Source organism: Dipodomys merriami, unplaced genomic scaffold, assembly GCF_024711535.1.
Source record: "Dipodomys merriami isolate MVZ:Mamm:240054 unplaced genomic scaffold, mDipMer1.0.p SCAF_265, whole genome shotgun sequence".
NCBI lineage: Eukaryota > Metazoa > Chordata > Mammalia > Rodentia > Heteromyidae > Dipodomys > Dipodomys merriami.
In genome coordinates, this window is record NW_027204104.1 from 782,412 (window position 1) to 801,251 (window position 18,840).

The 18,840-nt window shown below is 36.8% G+C and overlaps 1 long non-coding RNA gene across 3 annotated transcripts in view; it reads left to right on the plus strand.

Moving 5' to 3' along the window:
* Window positions 1–1,348: 1,348 nt before the first annotated feature.
* Window positions 1,349–18,840, plus strand: part of LOC138837176 (uncharacterized) — a 46,237-nt gene continuing 28,745 nt past the window's right edge. For 2 of the 3 annotated variants that reach the window (XR_011375218.1, XR_011375216.1), the window contains exons 1-6: window positions 1,349–1,516; window positions 11,303–11,504; window positions 11,764–11,903; window positions 12,004–12,147; window positions 17,581–17,720; window positions 18,707–18,810. This is a non-coding gene — a long non-coding RNA (uncharacterized lncRNA). The remainder of the gene's footprint in view (window positions 1,517–11,302; window positions 11,505–11,763; window positions 11,904–12,003; window positions 12,148–17,580; window positions 17,721–18,706; window positions 18,811–18,840) is intronic. The other variant, XR_011375217.1, reaches the window with a different exon arrangement.

Below are 18,840 nucleotides of genomic sequence, written 5' to 3' on the forward strand. Positions count from 1 at the left end.
TGAAATCAAGATAGGAAGAAATTTCCTATTGTGCTATAGGAAACGAAGCTAAAATTTTATGTTTTCTGAAACTCTAGGAAAACAAAGTTATAGAACACGATATCTGCTTCAAATGGCAAGATTCAATCAGTAGATAGAAGCTCTCAGGGAATGGATTATATAGCTCTTTCAAAATAGTCTGACACTAGAACATTGAGGAAGTAATTAGGTTGGCAAAAGATTAGAGATTTCCCTGATATTATTGCTTCCATAGTGTGTAGTTCAATTTTAGGAAAATGTATTGAACATCTATAACATCTCTTCTAAATTTATGATTATAGGCTCGTAAACGTAGAATTAGGTGCATTAACTAATAGTTTTAATTAGGTGACAATCAAAGGACAAGGGAAAATTTTGGAAGGAACTTGGAAATAGTACTGAGGAGAAATGAAAAAAATATTATTAAAATGAGTTTTAAGAGTTTTCTTGAGCATAGTCTGACTTTGCTGTGGAATTTTCTTGAGAGCTCTTTGCCTACTTTATGGATATCCACCAATGTGCAGCCATGGGTAAGGTTTTGAGGATAGATGTGTTTGAAATGGGATACATGAAGAAAAGTCTAACTACAGGACTATTAACACCATCTCTTATTTGTATACGCATCCTATGTGCCTTCTATATGTAACACCTAGGATATTATAGTAGTGAAATAATTCAGTGAGACTGTAAGAATTTGTTGTATGCCAGAAAAGTTCTACACTGAAATTGGCTTTGTCTTCTAGAGTAGTGTAGACAATAGTTTTCACTCATAATTTCTTTTCGGGGGGAGGAGAGGGTCCGGTCATGGGACCTGAACTCTGGGCCTGGACACTGTCCCTCAACTCTTCAGTTCAAGGCTACTGCTCTACCACTTGAGCCACAGTGCCACTTCCGGCTTTTTTCTTTTTGCTTATGTGGTGCTAAGGAATCGAACACAGGGCCTCATGAATGCAAGGCAAGTGCTCTACCACTGAGCCACCTTCCCAGCCCCTTCACTCATAATTTCTTTGAGGTTGATTTTAATTCAAGTTTCATTAGTCATTCTAAAAGGAAGGATTTTCTTTCTTCAATTGAGATACGTCACAGTGCTCTAATTTACTTGGTTTTTTATTAACTTGTGAAGAAAGAGGGCAAACAAATGTTTCAATATTAGTTTCAATAGTTAAACATTATTAAACTGGTTGCATAATTTACATTCATTAATAGCAAATGCTTTTATTGCAAGCCATGCATTTTCTAATTAGGAATCTGAGGTTAATATGTTACTTAGGAATTAGGTAGGGATTTTAAATTTTATTAACTGCTTAATTCATCCTATTCTCTGGCTACAGTTGCCTTTCAAAGGTTTAGAACCAGAAGCTGTGACTGTTTTCTATGGAGGGACACTAGTCACTCACCTACTTAGAACGTCGAATAGAACTGTTTTCTATTGTGGTTGGAACAGTGTTGGCCTTTGATGCTGACATTACTGTGACCTTTGGAAATCATGTTAAGTGAGGTAAGGCAGGAACAAAAAAGCAAATGTGCATAATCTCACTCGTGGTAGGACTTAAATGTTCAGAAATTGAGAATAGAACAGTGATTTTATAAGAAATAGAAGTTAGGAATGGGAATGGAGAGATGGAAAAATATTGCTCCATATGTAGAGAGTAATAATTCAGTAGAAGTAACTTGTAGTGTTCATGGTAGACTGACTACGGAAATATATACTACATGTTTCCAAAAGAGCAATGAGAGGAGTTTGATTGCTTTAACAGAAAGAAAGTATAACTATTTGAGGATATAGGGTTACTCTCATTGTTGGCATACAGAAAAGCCACGGAATTTTGAGGGTTAATTTATATACCTTGCCATTTTGCCAAAGTTTCAGATCAGCTCGAATAACTTGAGGGTCGAGTCTAGGGGATTCTTTAAATACAAAATCATGTCATCTACTAAGAGGAAGAGTTTTTCTATTTAGATCCCCTTAAAGTTTGCATCTTGTTTTATTTTTCTAGCTAGGTATTCTAATATTATACTGAAGAGGAATGGAGAGAGTGGACAATCTGTCTCCTTCCTGAAATTTGAGGAAATGGCTTTACTTTTGCCATTAAGTATAATACTAGTTATAGTATAAGTTATAATGTAAGTTTGTCATACACAGCTTTTCTTATATTGAGGAATGTTCATTCCATGGATTCCTAGTTTCTGCAGAGCTTTCTTAATAAAGTGGTGTTGGATCTTGTCAAATCTTTTTTCTGCATCTATTGAGATTACTATGTAATTCTTATCCTTGCTCCTGTTGATGTGATGTATTACATTTATTGTTTTGTGTATATTGAACCAACTTTGCATCCATGGAATGAATCCTGTTTGATCATAGTGTATGATTTTTTTGATGAATTGTTGAAGTTGATTGGCCAGGATTTTGTAGTTTTGCATTAATGGTCATCTGAGAAATGGGTCTTGAGTTCTGTTTCTTTGATGATTCCCTGTCTGTTTTGAGGATGAGGGTTGTGCAGGCTTCCTAGAATGAGATTAGTAGTGAACTTTCATTTGCATTGAAGAGTTGGAGTAGTATCAATTGAGTTCTGCTTCAAAGGCCTTGTAGAATTCAGCTGTGAATGCATCTAGTCCTGGACTTTTCTCTTACTCTCCAGTTTTGAATTTATTTATTTTTAACATCCTGCAGCATGGAGAGCTGCTGCTGCCATGCCGCAGAGGGTGGGGCCACCTCTGGCTCTGTTTGTGAAGAAAGTTGCCCTGCCTTGGATGGTCCTTCCCCCATCTGGAAAGGTCAACTTTCCCCAGTATGGAGCTGAGTGCCAGTGGTTGGGTTGCTTTGCACTGTTGAATGGCTCAGCAGTGCCTAATTCTAAGGCCTGAGGTATCTACTGGCTTCCCTGGCTCCGTCTTTGCCAATATGAAAGATGACATTCTTCTGGGATGATAGGGGAAGAGCTACCTTCCAAACTCTGTTTTGTGAGAAGGAATGGGAATGCCTTTTTGGGTACTTACCTTCCCTTGGTTTTTCAGGCTATCTGTGGTCAGCAGGATGAAGATTTTTGCTCCTGGTAAATTCACACTGGTAGTGAATAGAAGCTGCTTGCACTCTGTTTCTGTCACCTTTTCCTCAGGCTCGGTCTACTGTTATGTTGGCAGCCACAGCCACTGCCACCTCGGTCACTGGTGTATGCTCAAATCTGCCTCCTTAAACAGGCTGCCTGAAATTTTCCTCTCTGGCCAAACTCTCTGTACTATGATGGCTCACTTGGGTGACTCTCCGGCCTTGGATTTTTCACTGGAACACTAAAACTGGTTTCTTCATGATATCTCAGTTAGCTCCTAGGTGCGCCTCTGCAATCTTTGAAGTCCAAATTTTTTTTTAATTTTTTAATTGTGAAAATACTGTACAGAGGGGTTACAATTACATGGGTAAGATAGTGAGTACATTTCTTATCAATCAGTGTAGCCTCCTCCTTTGTTTACCTTTCCCATCCATACCCATCCTCTCTCTCCCCCCAATTCTCCCCCCCCCAAGTTGTAAAGTTCGTTTTCTACATGACAACTTGTACTTCTCATTGTTGCAACAGGTCCAGCTGTATCCTTATTTAAACAACTTGTTTTTCCCCTTCCCCTCCACAAACTATACCGACATCAAATACAGTGAAAGCAGGGATTATACTGTGGGGGAGGGACATACAAAGCAACAAAGAAATAATCTTATATATGCATTAGAAACAAATGGATGAAAGAAAAAAACATTAAAATACATATCTAAGGGTTCATTTTCCTCACATCATATTATCTGACCTTTTCTGCTTCACTCATACATATACTAGATATTACAAATAAGGGAAACCACGGGACCTATGCTTTTTTGGGCTTGGCTTACTTCACTTAATATAAGTTTTTTCCAAGTCTTTCCATTTCCTAACAAATGGGGCAATGCCATTTTTTCTGATGGAGGCATAGAATTCCATTGTGTATATATACCACATTTTCTTGATCCATTTCTCTGCTGAGGGGCATCTGGGTTGGTTCCATATCTTAGCTATGGTAAATAATGTTGCAATAAACATAGTTGTGCTGGTAGCTTTAGTGTGGTCTTGTTTGTGAGCATTTGGGTAAATGCCCAAATGTGGGATTGCTGGGTCATAGGGGAGCTCTATGTGAAGTCTTTTGAGGAACCTCCATACTGCTTTTCAAAGTGGTTGAACAAGCTTACACTCCCACCAACAATGCAGTATGGTTCGCTTCTGTCCACATCCCCTCCAGCATCTGTTGTTGTTAGAGTTCTTGATTTTTGCCATTTTAACTGGAGTGAGGAGAAAACCAGCAAGACCACAAAAAAGGCCAAGACACTGCACCCAAACTGAGAATTCAAGAACCATAGGAAGAACCCAGTTTTTGCAGCCCCCAAGAAGGTGGATAACATGGCAGGAACTCCCAAATACCTCTCCGTCCTATCTATCAACATTAACGGACTTAACGATGCAATTAAGTGACATAGACTGTCTAGTTGGATTAAAAAACAAGATCCTTCTATCTGCTGCCTTCAGGAGTCACATCTTGCCCATAAAAACAAACACATTTTCAATGTTAAAGGCTGGAGAAAAATCTACCAAGCAAACGGCCCCCATAAACAGGCGGGAGTTGCAATCCTAATATCAGATAAAATAGACTTTAAATTAAAATTTGTGAGAAGAGATAAAGAAGGTAGCCACATACTAATTAAGGGATCTCTCCTTCAGGAGGATATTACAATTTTAAATATCTATATGCCAAACAACGGAGCACCCAAATTTATCCAAGAAACACTACTTTCCCTCAAATCCCACATAGATCCAAAGACATTAATTGTTGGGGATTTTAACACACCACTCTCCTCACTAGATAGATCAACTTGGCAAACACTCAACAGAGAAACCACAGATCTAAACAACTGCATAGATCAACTAGATTTAACAGACATCTAACAAATATTTCACCCAACCACATCAGAATACACGTTTTTCTCAGCAGCACATGGAACGTTTTCTAAAATAGACCACATTTTAGGCTACAAAGCAAACTTGTCTAAATTCAGAAACATTGAAGTTATACCTTGCATTCTCTCAGACCACAAGGGAATAAAATTAGAACTCAACACCAAAAGCCACCAAAGAAAGTCCGGTAACACATGGATGTTGAACAACACACTGCTGAATCACGAGTGGGTCATGGAAGAGATTAGAAAGGAAATTCACAGGTTAATGCTATTCAACAAAAATGAGCACACAAATTACCAGCTCTTCTGGGACACAGGAAAGGCAGTACTCAGAGGCAAGTTTATAGCTCTGAGTTCCTACATCAACAAATTGGAGAGATCTGAAACCAACAATTTAATGAGACATCTGAACCTCCTTGAAAAAGAGCAGCAAGATAATCCCCAATCCAGTAGACAGAAAGAAATAATTAAAATTAAATTAGAATTAAATGAATTAGAATCCAAAAAAACTATAGAAAGAATCAACAAAACAAAGAGTTGGTTCTTCAAAAAAATTAACAAAATTGAAGTCTAAACATTTTTTTGATTAAAAAGCAACTTCAGGAGAAGATATAGATGTATATATATATGTATATGTATATATGTGTGTATACATGTATATATGTATATATACACACATGCTTATGTATATATGCACATATACACACGTTTATGCATACATGTATATATGTATATAACATTTATACATGTATGTATAACATATATACATGTATATAACACATGCAACATATATAAAACATATAACATATATGTAGATATACATACATAATATATAACATGTATATACATGCATATGTTGTATATGTATACATGTGTATGTATATGTATGTGTGTATATATATATATATATATATATATATATATATATATATATATATATATATATGGAAGTGGTGCTCTAGCTCAAGTGGTAGAGTGCTAGCCTTGAGCTGAAGAGCTGAGGGACAATGCCCAGGCCCAGAGTTCAAGCCCCACGACCGACCAAAAAAAAAAGAAAGAAAGTAAAAATGACTTGTACATTTACAGGACACTCACAGTCTGCAGTTTATGTTTATATATATCGAAATCCCCTTCTGAGAATATAGTGAAAGAACCAAAATATGGGAATTTAGTTTTCTTCTTTCTTCTGTTAGATAATATAGTTGCTTTCAAGTCTCTTACAGTTCAGAATACTCTGAATAATTGAGACAACATCTAAAGATAAAAATTACTAGAATGAAAGCAACTGGTTTTTCAATGTGTGTGCGTGTAAGTTTGTGTACTTGTGCACATAGTGGTGTGTATCATGCATTAAGCATGTTAGAAAGTACAGACATAGCTCGTGCTTGGACAGCAAATCTTCTGACCTCTGAAATAACAGTGTTGCTGTGTTCGTTCACCTGTCAAACTTCCTTCTGTTTGGTTTAAGAATAAGCACCTTGCTAGATTTGTTTAGGTCTTTCCATGTCACCTAGATGTTTCATTTGTATCACTGGCTAAATGTCACGCTGAGCTGCTGAAACCTGCCTGTGTTGCATTATATTCTGTACCCTTTCATTCCATATACCTAGTTTTTAAGTGGTTAGTAAATTTCAGGTACTACTGATTCATTCTGTGCAGCCAGAGGTGAAAAGTTTAAACTCTGGAATCTTTGTGAAATAGATGGTCATTCAAAAGGCAGTTTTAAATCTTTTATGCAAAGCTAAAAGATTAAGCCATTACTAGAATAGCATAAAATTGATAAAGGACCTCCCCAAACTGTAGTAAATAGCTTTTTCACTGTTTTATGATATAGGCGACTCTGAGTTCCTGTGTGTAGCCTGTGCTGACCTGGTAGATAGGTAAACATTTATTACTGGGTTTTTTTCAGTTCCAATTAGGATGAAGACACATTGATCTGTTAAGTTTATCTTAACCTGTCAAGTCTCCAGCTGACAAAGATATATCTTGATGGAAAATCTTTCCTCTGTTTATGTGAAGTTCTCACTTTGCATATTCTATAAACCAATACAGTCAACCCTATGTCACTTAGTTCCTGTTTCTTCTCTTAATCTTCCTTCCCATCATCATTTAGTTACATGCTTTTTAATTCCTAGTTTACAGATTAACATTTTGCAGAATATTATTTCTTTCTGGGAATCTTTGGATCCTTGAAAGTGAACAAATTTCTGTTTCGCAAATAATCTTGTATTTTTTAGAGCATATGTCACAATGGGAAATTGTCTACTATTTTTCTTTTTATAGTTTAAAATGTTTTGTGTTTAGTATCTTAACTCATTTATGAATAATGTAAATGTAATGAAATGAACATGTAATCCAAAGTGGTGTAAAGCTTTCACCTGGTTTCATCAAGTTTCAACCAGTTATGAAATACACACACACACACACACACACACACACACACAGACACAGACACAGACACACACACAGACACACACACACACACAAACACACACACACATACTGTGGTACTGCAGAGTCTTGTGTGTTAGGCAATGACTACCACTGAGCTATGGCACCACCTTAACATCAACTCTTTATTTATTTATATTATTATTATTAACTTTATTCTTCAAGATAAACTATCCCAGGTCCACAAGTACATTTGAATCTTAACCCAGATTCCTCATAACAATCCTCCCCTTTTTATTTTATTGTGAAAATACTGTACAGAGGGGTTACAATTACGTGGGCAAGATAATAAGTATATTTCTTATCAAGCATTGTAGCCTTCTCATCCTCATCCTGACCGCCACCCAATCCTCCTCCCCCCCACCAAAGTTGTAAAGTTTGTTTTCGACATAATGACTTGTACATCTCATTGTTGCAATGGGTCCACCTGTATACCTATTTAAATGATTTGTTTTTATCCCTTCCCCTCCACAAATTATACCGACATCAAATACAGTGAAAGTAGGGGTTATAAAATGGGGGAGGGACATAAAAAGCAACAAAGAAATAATCTTATAAATTTGTTAGAAACAATCGCATGAAAGAAAAAAAAGCATTTGAATACATATCTTAGGGTTCATTTCCCTAACATCAACTTGTCTGACCTTTTCTGCTTGACTCAAGACATACACTGGTTATTGTAATAAGGGAAACCTTGGGACCTATGTTTCTTTGGGCCTGGCTTACTTCACTTAATATAATTTTTTCCAAGTCTTTCCATTTCCTAACAAATGGAACAATGTCATTCCTTCTGATGGAGGCACAAAATTCCATTGTGTTTATATACTACATTTTCTTGATCCATTCATCTACTGAGGGGCATCTGGATTCATTCCATATCTTAGCTATGGTAAATAATGCGTAATAAACATAGTCATGCTGGTAGCTTTAGTGTTTGTGAACAATTGGGTAAATGCCCAAAAGTGGCATTGCTGGGTTATAGGGGAGCTCTATGTGCAGTCTATTGAGGAACCTCCATATTACTTTCCAAAGTGGTTGAACAAGTTTACACTCCCACCAACATTGTAGTAAGGTGCCCTTTTGTCCACATCCCCTCTAGCATCTGTTGTTATTAGAATTCTTGATTATAGTCATTCTAACTGGGGTGAGGTGGTATCTTAATGTTGTTTTGATTTGCATTTCTTTTATGGCTAGGGAGGTTGAGCATTTCTTCATGTGTCTTTCCACTTCAGAGAATTTTCTCTTTAAATCTTTAGCCCACTTATTTATTGGACAGTTGTTTCTTTGAAGATTTTTTGTTGGGGGACAATCTCCCTTTTTAAAATCTTTTACTTGAAAAAATCTGTGAAATGTTGGTAGAATTTGCAACATTCTAATATAGGCTGATAATAGTTTTGATTATAAACAAAATGGGGTGATTATAATTTTGTACTATATTGTAATATGCTGTATATAATATGGTTATGTCAGTATGTTTTACAAAGCCAAAATTAAGGTATTAACAGAAGTAGTGAAGTAGTATAATGAACCACATCTCTCAGCTAACATGAAGACTTAACTATCTTTTAGGACTTAACTCTTGGCTAACCTTCCTCTCTACCCTATCACTTCCCTTCACCTGGCTTCTGCCATGTAACAAATTACCCAAATCCTAGCAGTTTAAAACAACTATTTGCGCCGGGCGCCGGTGGCTCACGCCTGTAATCCTAGCTACTCAGGAGGCTGAGATCTGAGGATCGCAGTTCAAAGCCAGCCCGGGCAGGAGAGACTGTGAGACTCCTATCTCCAATAAATCACCAGAAAACCGGAAGTGGCACTGTAGCTCAAGTGGTAGAGCGCTCGCCTTGAGCTGAAGAGCTGAGGGACAGCGTCCAGGCCCAGAGTTCAAGCCCCACGACCGACAAAAAAAAAAAAAAAACTATTTGCTCATAATTTTATGAATCAGAAATTCAAGACAGGTATTATTTAATACTTTAGTGAGTTTCTAGACAATGGCTATCAGATATTTTCTGGGCTACATCATCTGAAAGCTTTGTCAGCATAGATGTACATAATGGAGCGTTTGAGGTTCTGGATCACTAATGCTGGCTGATACACACTGTGATGACTGAAAGCCCTATGTGTAATCATCTAAAGACTTATTTACTCACAGTGTAGTATCTGTGCTGAACTAGACAGAGATCATTCTTTTATCTAAACTATTACCATAGGGGCCCTCCAGCTGAGGTGGGGAACAACTAATGCCTTTTGTTTGCTGTTCATTTTAGTACAAGGTCTCAATTATTTCTAGTTTCTCAGCTTTTTGTGCACCTGGGACTATAGGAACAACCCCTACCATGTTAGGCTCAATCCAGTTTTTTGGTGTGTGTGTGTGTGTGTTTATGTGTTTGTGTGTGTGTGTGTGTGTGTGTGTGTGTGTGTGTGTGTGTGTATGTTGGTCTTAGAGATTAATCTCAGACCTTGGGCACTGTCCCTCAACTATTTTGGTCAGGACTAGTGCTCTACCACTTGAATCACAGCTCTACATCCAGCCATTTGGTGGTTAATTGGAGATCAGGTTCTTACAGACAAGGCTGGTTTAGAATCTTGATCCTTAGATTTCAGTCTCCTAAGTAGCTAAGATTACAAGTTTGAGCTACTGGTGCCTGGTTCCCTTTGGCATGTTTGTGTGGGGCATTAGTGGAAGGGGGTGTAGAGTGGGGTGAGGCAAGGGAGTAGGAGGGCAAGGATGGTAAGGGGAAACAAAGGAGGCGGCAAAAATGCTTGATAAGAAACGTACTCATTACCTTTACCTTGCTCATGTAATTGTAACCCCTCTGTACAGTATTTTCACAAAAAAAAAAAAAACTTATTAATAGCTGGGTGCTGGTGGCTCACACCTGTAATCCTAGCTACTCAGGAGGCTGAGATCTGAGGATCGCGGTTCAAAGCCAGCCCTGGCAAGAGGGACCGTGAGACTCCTATCTCCAATAAACCACCAGAAAACCAGAAGTGGCTCTGTAGCTCAAGTGGTAGAGTGCTCGCCTTGAGCTGAAGAGCTGAGGGACAGCGCCCAGGCCCAGAGTTCAAGCCCCACGACTGACAAAAAAAAATTAATAAAAGAATTCTTTTTAATCATTCTATAATATGATCTTATGTTCATTGTAGCCAATCCCCATTTGCACATAGGCAAATAGACAGCTGTCTATTGGTTCCTCCATAGTACAGCATTTATACAGGGTTGTTCTTCATGGCTGTAAGCACATTCCACTGATGAGAAACCAGTCTTCACCTTATTTCTTTTTTTTTTTAATTTAATTTAATTTTATTTGTGAACATACTATACAGAGGGGTTACAATTACATGGGCAGGATAATGCGCACATTTCTTACCAAGCATTGCAGCATCCTCCTTTGTTTACCCTTCACATCCCTTCCCAGCCTCCCCCTCCCCCCATTCCCAATTCTTCCCCTCCCCTCCCCCCGCCCCTGCACCGACATTGTAAAGCTCATTTTCGACATGACAACTTGTACTTCTCATTGTTGTAACAGGTCCACCTGTATCCTTAAACGACTTGTTTTTCCCCATCTCCTTCACAAGTTATACTGACATCAAATATAGTGAAAGCAGGGGTTATACTGTGGGGGAGGGACATACAAAGCAACAAAGAAATAATATTATAAATGCGTTAGAAACACATGCATGAAAGAAAAAAAAAACATTAAAATACATATCGAAGTGTTCATTTTCCTAACATCACTTTATCTGATCTTTTCTGCTTGACTCATACATATATTATATATTGCAAATAAGGGAAACCATGGGACTTCACATTATTTCTTAACACACTTTTCCTCTGACCTATTTTGTCCTCTCTCCTTAAAGGAAACTGGCAGTCCTTTTTCTGGCAAAAGTCGTGCCCTTGCTCCTGACTCATGGCTTCTCTATCGACTGGGGAATAGGCAAAACTGAGTTCACCTTAGAGAAGCCTGGATAGTGAAGCACAACAAGGAAAGGATTTCTTACTTATGTTTTGTGTTGGATTTTGTGTAGCTGTCCTCCAGCTATGCAAGTATCATGAGAAAAGGTATTTCTTTTTTTGTTACTGAAGTTTTATTATGTTTTGAATATAATTGCTGTAAAAGATGCAGGAGGCATGGTCCTTCCTCCTTCAAATACTGCCTGCTCAGCCTCCACACATTCCCTGGCTGTAGAGTTGTTCAGTGTTGGGGATAACTGAAAAAGATATTTCTGATCTGAAGGTATTACATTGGACTACTGACGTTTCTTTTTTATTTGTTGTTGGTTGTGGGGCCTGAACTCTGGGCCTGGGTGTTGTCCTTCAGCTCTTCAGCTTGAGTGGCTTGAGCCACAGCACCACTTCCAGCTTTTTTCTGCTTATGTGTTGCTGATGAGATGAAACCAGGGACTCATGCATGTAAGGCAAACACTCTACCACTGAGTCAACTTCCCAGACCTATTCAAGGTACTTGATAACACTACTGGAAAACTATAGAAGGTATCTGTGAACATTCTATTCCTTTGTGAATCACCTAACCCATTAGGTTTTCTGTAATTGGTCATAGCATTCTTCAGAGCAAGAAGGAAGATGTGATACTTAACTGTGCCTACCCATAAGAGGTTGCTATTGGGAAGTTTCTTGGGTCTCCTGTTTGGTCTTCTGGGAACACTTTTTCACCAACTTGTTCTTAGACTGTGGATCTGAATAGGTGAGTACTTTCTTTTCCTTCCTTGCTGTGTAACAATGTCAGTCATGTGGGTTGTGTGATATTTTTTTGTGCCTCTTATTTTTTTCTTTCTTTAGTACCATTATTGGGGCTTGAACTAAGGATTGGAAAAGTGTCCCTGAGGTTGTTTGTGTGTACGTGTGTGTGTGTGTGTGTCTGTGTGTGTGTGTGTGTGTGATGTCTAGTTCTCTACCACATGAGGCTTTGAGTAGCTAGGACCATAGGCATGGGCTACCAGCATAGTGTCTCTTTTCCATACAAAACTTTACAGCTCACAAGACTAGAAATAACCTTTGTCTTGGTCATCATTGTTTCTTTAGCCCTTAGCAGAGGCTATGTATATAAAACTGCCTAAAATAATTTGTTAATTGAATTGTGAATGAATAGCTCTCATTTAGTGGTAGCTTATTTGTTTTATTATTTTAACACTGGAATATTTTTCACTATATCAATACTCAGTATAGAATAGTTAAAGAGTGTGTCAGGATATGAGTATAGCAAAGGAACTTCCAAGTTGAATAATTATAAAGTAATCTGGATTTGAGGTGATTACACAAAGAATAATACAGTATCCCTAATGGTATAGAAGGGCCAGAAAACAGCAAAACAAAAATTTCATGCCTTCTACAATATGCACCAGTCATGTTTTAAGAACTTCTGATGAAGAATAACCAATGTTTGATTTAAAGGCAATTGATTGATTTTTTTATTAATAAGTTTTGTTTTTACTGTGACAATACCATACCAGAGGGGTTACAATTACATGAGCATGGTAATGAGTACATTTCTTATCAAGCATTTACCTCAAGATAAGGACTTAAATTGTTTTTCTTTCTTGCTATTGTTTCTAACATATTTATAAGATGATTGATTTCTAGTTTAGTCTGCCAGTTATAATTTTTTAAAAGCTCCAGAAGCCATTTCATTTATATATTAATTTCCTTCAAGAATTTTCTACTTTACCTCATTGTTTTTCATATCCAGCTTGGCTTTATAATTAAACTTTATTTTGGCGCCTATTGGCTTTATGCCTAATAAACTTGAAGCACTTTTTATATATCTATGTGAACTTCAACATAGATTTCATTTTTTCCCCCTCACAGAACTCTGGTGCCTAGACAAATCATGCTAAACAACTTGAAATACATTTTTATCATCTAATCTTTTCTTTTTACTGTGAAAATACTGTACAGAGGGGTTACAATTACATGGGCAAGACAATGAGTACATTTCTTATCAAGTATTGTAGCCTCCTCCTTTGTTTCCCCTTCCCATCCCTTCCCATCCTCCCCCCACCCCCACCCAATGCTCCCTGCTACCCCCCTGCACCAAAGTTGTAAAGTTCCTTTTCGACATAATTACTTGTACATCTCACTGTTGCAATGGGTCCACCTGTATCCCTATTTAAATGATTTGTTTTTATCCTTTCCCTCCACAAATTATACCGACATCAAATACAGTGAAAGCAGGGGTTATACTATGGGGGAGGGACATACAAAGCAACAAAGAAATAATCTTATAAATGTGTTAGAAACAATCGCATGAAAGAAAAAAAAACATTTGAATACATATCTTAGGGTTCATTTCCCTAACATCACCTTAATTGACCTTTTCTGCGTGACTCAGACATATACTAGGTATTGCAAATAAAGGATACCATGGGACCTATGTTTCTTTGGGCCTGGCTTACTTCACATAATATAATTTTTTTCCAAGTTTTTCCATTTCCTAACAAATGGGGCAATGTTGTTCTTTCTGCTGGAGGCATAGAATTCCATTGTGTATATATACCACATTTTCTTGATCCATTCATCTACTGTGGGGCATCTGGGTTGGTTCCATATCTTAGCTATAGTAAATAATGCTGCAATAAACATAGTTGTGCTGGTAGCTTTAGTGTGGTCTTGTTTGTAAACATTTGGTTAAATGCCCAAAAGTGAGATTGCTGGGTCATAGGGGAGCTCTATGTGGAGTCTTTTGAGGAACCTCCATACTACTTGCCAAAGTGGTTGAACAAGTTTACAATCCCACCAACAATGCAGTAATGTAATCTTTTCAACATCATAACAATCCTGGTGATTTTTCCAAGTTCTTAGACAGTAACCTACAATTTGACTCTTATTGGCTTTCAATCTATTAGTTTGATTTGTGGATTATAGAGTCATAGTTGATATATGTTAAAATGTCAGTTTGTAGAGCTTTCTGTCCAACTAAAATGACTAGAGTTATTTAAGAAACATTCTAGAAAACCAAGTACAAGGATTATGTAATGGAACAACATCCTAAAACATTTTTAACAATGGAAATATGATTTAACTGCATCAAAAATTATTTAACATTATAGAAAAAAACAGAAGTAAGCAAAAGAGTAACTCCTAAATCAGTTATTCTTATTTTAAAGGGGATTAAATTGAGGTTGGAAGCTTGGATTAGTTGGTAGAGCCAATGAGCGAAAGCAGAATATACTGATTTAGAGTTCCAGTCTTGGACATAAAATTAAAAGAAATCAAAGGGATTTGACAACTTAGACAAATTCACCATATAAACAATGAAAAATCACTAGATTTTTTTTAGTGTATCAATTTAGAACCAATTTATAAAGACTGGGTATTGTGTGACAAATTTGTTTGATTTGCTTAACATAGAACAACAATGGATTTTTAACTTTCAATAGATATGTTTTTCTATGCCTTCAACATGATGTATATATTTAGAAGGGCTGTTTACCAGGTCTTTTTTCAAAGACTGTCAGGATGAAGTGAGTGTAGTCATTCAAGAAACAAAAGCAAACATGGCCCATTTTCCAATGGTTTTAGAAAAAAAAATACAAAGCTCATAACAAAGTTATGCACAACTCCTACATTGGAGAAGAATCAAGATAATTCATAAATATTTATGCTCTACATAATTCAGACTGAAATATTTAATACTACCCAGAAAGATTTGTAGTTTAAATTAAAAGTCTGATTTCCCTTTTTCTTTTACTTTGCCCTAAGAATGAACTGAGTAATAAATACATGGAAGTTTTTGGAAAAAAATAGATATAAGTATGTATTTTTATGGGTCTGACTTTTCCATATGCAGTGCAAGAATCCTAAGACCCACCAGCTTAGGAAAAATGGGATCTGTAAGGATCCCATCCAGACAAGTCAGTTGATCTTCTTTCTCCTCTATAGAAGGTTCTGTATACGAACTTCTGAGAGAGTACATAGACTGAGAAGATCTTTCGTTACAAAATATAAGGCAATGTAGTCAGAAAAAACAACTTTTTCCTTCTATTTCATTCCTTTATCATTTCTACCCCAGATGGCTCCCTCATCTATTTATGAACTTGCTACTGGGATAATAAATAAGAATACAAAATTGGAGCATGTGTTTATTTGAATTTCTTTTCTGTATTTTTAAAAATATTTTTGCTCTCTGAAAGCTTATCTGGATTAGATGTATATAATGGTGCAGTTTTATTACTGGTCATGCATTTTAGGTGCTACATGCTGTGATAATTCAGGCCAAATCTTCACAGATCGAAAGGCTTCATTACTCTCATGTGTGGTCCCTGGACTGGAACAATTAAAGACAAGGACTGGTACCTGTACTGCCTCCATGAAGCCTCTTTACCCTGCCAGTTGGGGAGCTACTAATGCTTTTTTGTTTGCTGTTTGTCTGGCTTATGTTATATTTGGCTAGGCTTATGTTCCTGGGCTCAAGTAATTCTTTCTGCCTCTAATATTTTAATAGCCTAGATTACAGATATACCCTACCATGCCATACCCCATGCAATTATGATGCATCCCATCTTGGGGTCAATGTGGCAAACCCCATTCTGATACTTGGCCCCAAGAGAGACTACTTACTGGTTCTATATATGCATATAGCTTTTCTGTACACATTACAAAAAAGATATGATGTATGATAGCATTTGTAACATTTCTTGTCATGTTTTGGAGTTCCTGCAGTGCAGCATGTATCAGTGGCTTGTCCCATGATGCTGCTGAGCTTGTGCCACTGATGAGAAGCCACACTCTTCTAAGTCTTACTAAAATACATTTTTCACCCTAAAGTGAATGGGCAATTTCTTTTTGGCAAAATTCCTGCTGATTCTCCGGTTTCATGGCTCTTCCACCCACTTGTCCAAAACTGAACCTACTCTAGAGAGGCTAGACCTTTGAAAACTATGGGGAGAAGCTTCCTTGCTAACAGCAAGTGCAGATAAATGTCTTCTAGCTTACTGAATATTGTCTTATCTCATTATGTCTATAGACCTCCAGCTGCTCCAGGACAGTATAAAAAAGACATCCCTCACCTGAGGTTATAACATGGGATACTCAGGGTTCTTGATCACTACTAGGAAACAAGGCTCTCTGTGACCAATCCATTCCTTTGTGACTCACCTAACTCCTCAGAGATAAAGGGTTTAGACCAAAAGCATCTTTAGAGGAAACAGGAAAGTGCTGATATTCAACTCTACCTATCTAAAGGAAGTTGTTATTCACAGGCTTCCTGGGTTCCTGTAAACTTTCCTTGTCTGTAGGGAAAACTTTTTGTATTAGCTTGCCCTTCAATTGTAGACTTGAATAGGTGAGTACAATTGCTTTGCACCTTGTGGAATTAATGCTATTCTTTACTTGTTTTGTGTGGTAATTGTCTAATGACCCTTTTCTGTAGAAGACTTACAGTTTATAAGACTAGATATAATGTTTTTGCTCAACACTATATCTCTAGCTCTCAGCTCGGCCCAATAGTTCATTCTTGCAATCCTAGCCACTCTGGAGTCTGAGATCCGAGAATTTCAATTTAAAGCCAGACTGAGCAGGAAAGCCTGTGAGACCCTTATATCTAATTAACTTATGTAAAAGTCAGAAGTGGCTCAAGTAGTAGAGCTTTAGCTTTAAGCAAAATAGCTCAGGGACAGCACCCAGGCCTGGAATTCAAGCTCCAGTACAGCAGATATACCCATGTCCCCCAACCCACAAAACTGTTCAAAATATATTTGTTAAATGATTAATGAATGAATAGCATTGTATGAGTGATAATTGTTTTATGTTCTTTTTTTTGAAAGTGGCATATCATAACTTATATTGATATTCAGTAAAATAATTGAATAATCATTCAGAATAAGAGTAGCAAAATAACTTCCATGATTAGTGATTTCTGAATGTAGCTGTAGGTTGAGGTGATAACACATCTCAAAATGTCCAAAATGGAATTAGGTGAACCAGATGAAGGGAAAGCAAGGCAGCCATTTCTGTCTGTCCTGTCTACCAGTCATTAAAAAAAAAAAAAAAAAAAAAAAAAAAAACTTCAAAAGCAAGGCAGCCATTTCTGTCTGTCCTGTCTACCAGTCATTAAAAAAAAACTTCATGAAAAATAATAACCAATTATCATATACCTTTGATGCCTTATTTTTTAATACAGATTGTTTTGAGGTTTGGAGAACTGGGAAGGCATATATTTGACTTAACAGAAAGAAGAAAAGGAAATCTAAGATCACACATCTCTGATTATTCATCTGTAAGATGTACTATTGAATTACATTGTACTGAGAAATCATTCAGGTGAGCAAGAAAACTAGCTAAGTTAGTTCTTAATACTTATGTCTGGGAAGAAAGATGAGACAGATGAGGGAACCATATATGGCCTAAAATTGGGCTCACCTCAGGGGATACATGATACCCCACAGAGAAGATTAGAAAAAAGATAAGAGCAATAGTACCAGAAGATTATGTTTAACAGATCCTAATAAGGTAAGTGTAGTAGTACATAAAGCACCAAGATAATAGATTTCTAAGATATTGTTTAAAAGCCTGTCCAAATTCTTGAGGACAGAAGAATGGGCAAATTTATAAAGTATTTTGAAGGCATAGTGCTGTAAATTAATATAAAAGTAGGCAATATAAACAGAGTTCTGAATTATTTGCTTGAAATTTGCATCTCTGAAACCTTGGATCTCAAAATCCTTGGGGGTAGGATACACAATTATACCTAGAAAAAGACAATAGATTTCCAAGGAAAATCCTCAAGGAATGGCCAAGAAAAGCCTCAATACTAATAATGTTATTATGATATGATTATATTATATTGTAATATTAATATTAAGTTCTGATATTAATAAAAAATTCTTCTTAAGAGAAAAATGTAAATATAAGCCACGGATTACTGAGGATCTCAACTAACCACCCAATGAGTTTTCATCATTGTGGGAATTCATGGCAGTTAGATGGGAAATAAAACACCCTTGGCTCTGACAACCAAAAAATTTGGAGATACCATAAAATGACCATGTAATGAGGAACCCTAAGAAATTAGCCATACTTGCAATGATATATGGTCAGACAAATGCATATGTAGCTATACTTGAAGACAGTAAAAAAAACTTTACAAATAAGTACACAAGAGAGATTAAAAAACTTTACTAATAAGTACATCAGAAATTTCAGTCATTAATGTACACCAGAAGTATGTCATTAATACATTAGCTGCTTGCTATATGATGCATGATACATCACAGATCTTTAAATATTTATTGTAACTATTTTGACAGCACAAGATAACATTCTGGACAAAGTTAATTCCATTTCAGAGCCCCATACTCTTCACAGTTACCTCTTCAACTCAAGAGAGAAAACACATCAAACTAAAACCTAGGTAAGTTAAACCTATAGATACGTAGACATG